The sequence below is a fragment of the Microtus ochrogaster genome (assembly GCF_000317375.1).
Source record: "Microtus ochrogaster isolate Prairie Vole_2 chromosome 14 unlocalized genomic scaffold, MicOch1.0 chr14_random_1, whole genome shotgun sequence".
NCBI classification, from domain to species: domain Eukaryota; kingdom Metazoa; phylum Chordata; class Mammalia; order Rodentia; family Cricetidae; genus Microtus; species Microtus ochrogaster.
Genome location: NW_004949096.1, coordinates 26,030,281 through 26,033,337, shown reverse-complemented (window position 1 = coordinate 26,033,337; position 3,057 = coordinate 26,030,281).

The following is a 3,057-nucleotide window of genomic DNA, read 5'->3' as shown; positions in this document are numbered from 1 at the left end:
ACAGAGAGACCCTGTCTCAAAAATACAAAACAAACAAACAAGAAAGCAAGCAAACAAAGAAACAAAAGACAAAAATAAAAAAAGGAAGGGACTAGAAGCATCCAAAAGCCAACTCTCCATCTTAGCAAGGTATAATCAATTATGTCCTCTGAAAACCACACTAACAGTGAAGCTTGCACAGCTGCTTGGGTCTCCAGCACAGTCATGTGATGCTCTTTAGTAGATTCAAGATGAGAAACCAAGGTTCCCAGTGCTCTCTCCCCAACGATGTAGTACTTTGCTGCTAACTGGTGGCCTGGTTCAATAAACATCAGCCTACAGAAGGTTGGTTAATGTCTCCTCTAATCGAATGCTCCTCTTCCATTTGGGAATATTTAGGATGAAAGAGAAATAATCTTTAAAAAATGAAGCTATCACTAAATTGTTGTTATCATGTAGCCTGGAAATTTACTAAAATAGCAATTGCAACAACTACAACATTGAACCATCAGGGGTGCTCACTATGTGCTAACAACCATTTTTAGGGATTTGCATGTGTTAACTCCCAGCTCCAAGGGACTAATCACCACTGAATGCTGGAAAAGCCAAAGCTGAGAGGTCAAGTCACATGTAAAGTCACACAGGTAGGTAACAAAAGGATTCTAGGTCCCGACTGATTGTGCTCAGACCTGGTTCCCTTTCTTCTTGCTATCTGCCTCTGTTGCTGGACTCCCTTAAGATTTATTAAAATACTCCTGTGGCTGTTGCAAGATCTGGGCTTTTTCACAAGCCCCTTGGCCTTTTGTCCTCCTTTTCATGACTTGGGCTTGCATCACTAGGACTTTCTGGTTATTTTTGGAAGTGAAAGAAATTGGGGGGAAAAATGGAAGAAACGATCTATATGTTAGAGATATGCCCTGTAGCCAGATTAGATACCCCCAAAAAGTTACAACAACTAATTTTTGCTCCTTTCTCCAAGGTCATTTTTTTTGCCATGATCTTGAGTTCCTCCTTGATGTCTCTGACTTGGCAGAACCCAGGTCACTGTCCAATCCCATTGAATCATCATCTTCTCTTTCTAGTTTTCTTTGTTCTGCCAGGAACTAAATCGCCCAGCTCCTCAACATTGCAGCACTGACCTGCAGCTCTCGCTAGTCCAAATTTGTCTTCTTCCTGAATGTCCTAGCAAGACTATGAAGACCTCCAGAAAGAAGACATACTGATCTCACTGGGGCTTTAGTCTCCATTGCCCAAGGCAGAGATGAGACCAGGAGACATTCAGTATTACTAGAACGAGTGAATACATTAACTCAAGTGAGAATATATATGAAGACAATGCAATTACTTGATAGAAAGATGCCAAAGTAATTCCAAGGTTATATCCAGTTCTCTCCTATGTTGGTTAAGGTGCAGTGAGACTGAAGCTTTGAGAAGGAAACCAACGGCCTTGGAGTGGAATCAAAAATAATAGTCCATGTTCAGGCCCTATCATTGTTATGTCTAGAATGCCAAAGGAAGAAGAAAGAATGAATAAACACAAGCCAAATCATGTAACTACCGGGAGCCTATAATCAAATTATTTTGGTCACCTCCTCTCAGTCCTAACCATAGGAGTCCACTTCTAAGCATAGGTCAGAAGGTAATCTGACCTATGTCAAACACAGGATTCTGCTGGGTGTATTTCCTCAGCTACATCCTCAAGTAACAGACTAGCTCTCTCATGGGTATGGGCCAAGCAGCTGGTCTTGTTTTCCACCCTTCCTACTCAGGCAACCAGAACCAGACCTCCTTCTAGCTGCACAGTGCACTCCTGCACAGTCTTTATTAGAACACGCTCCACAGAATTTCTACTTTGAGCACCTAGACATTTGGTCTCCCTCCCGCTCCTTGCCTTCCCCTTCTCTAATGTTAGACACTAACGAACTTTCTGTTGTAGAGGTAACCAGTGCTTGGGTTGGATCTGAGTCCCACTCCACAGGAGAGAATTAGTGTCTGGTACTGTGACCCTAGTCAAAGACTCATGATTGGAGAGGCCATGAGGGTTATAGAGAATTCACTACTGTTGTATAATTGACATGGAGACAGTCTTCAATCTAAATATTTGTGTTTATATTCACAGACAAAGGCTGATAACTCTCAACCTTGGCCAGGGAATCTCCTCTCTGCAGGAGAGTGGTGTATTCAGAGAGTCATAACTGCTCAAGGTGCGGAGAATAGGTGACACCGGAGCACTCAGTCCTATTCAGGGCATTCTGTCATCCCTCCAAGGCTCAGGAAACATTGCATTGAGATTATTTTCAAATTTAATTCTTACTTGTAGTATCTACTACAACTAATTTTTCTTACTATTCTGATAATTTATTTTCTACCCCTTCAGTTTATCAATCATTTATTTACTACTCTGCTTCCTCAAGGACCAGTAAGACTGAAACTGCATCATTTTTTTTAAAAGACAAACTTTAATATGAAGAACTGTTGACTCGATATAAAACTCCACTGAATGGCTTTCAAGAGAAGCCATTGCTTCAGATGAGTTTCCAGTGGCACAGACCAGACCAGAGAGGGCTCAGTGCTAAAGGAGCCTTTCATCTTCAAACTCCATTTCTAAACAGTTCAGTTTAAGAAAAAAAAACAAACGAAAGCAAGGAGATGGAAAGGAAAAATATGGAGCAAATGAAATGAAAAGCATCCTCTTTCCAAATTTGCCTTTTCCTTTGAGTCATATTTTATTTAGAATTTTTCTCCTCATGAAGCTAACGTTCTCCATTTAGATCAACAGATCACTCATTCAACTTCAAAGTGAGGTGCTACCCAATTCCAGAATCACAAATAAAAACCAATTATACCTCTAATAAAATCCAAAAACATTTATGATTAACAAAACTAGAGGTGAAAAGGGGGGCATAACAACAGACACTGAGGAAATTAGGAGAATCATAAAGGGCATACTTTAAAAACTAGTACTCCGCCAAAGTGGAAACTCTAAAAGAAATGGATAATTTTCTTGATATACACCATCTATTGAATGTAGCATGAGATTCCACAGAGCCACTGCAGGTGGCTTAAATTCCAGAGTGC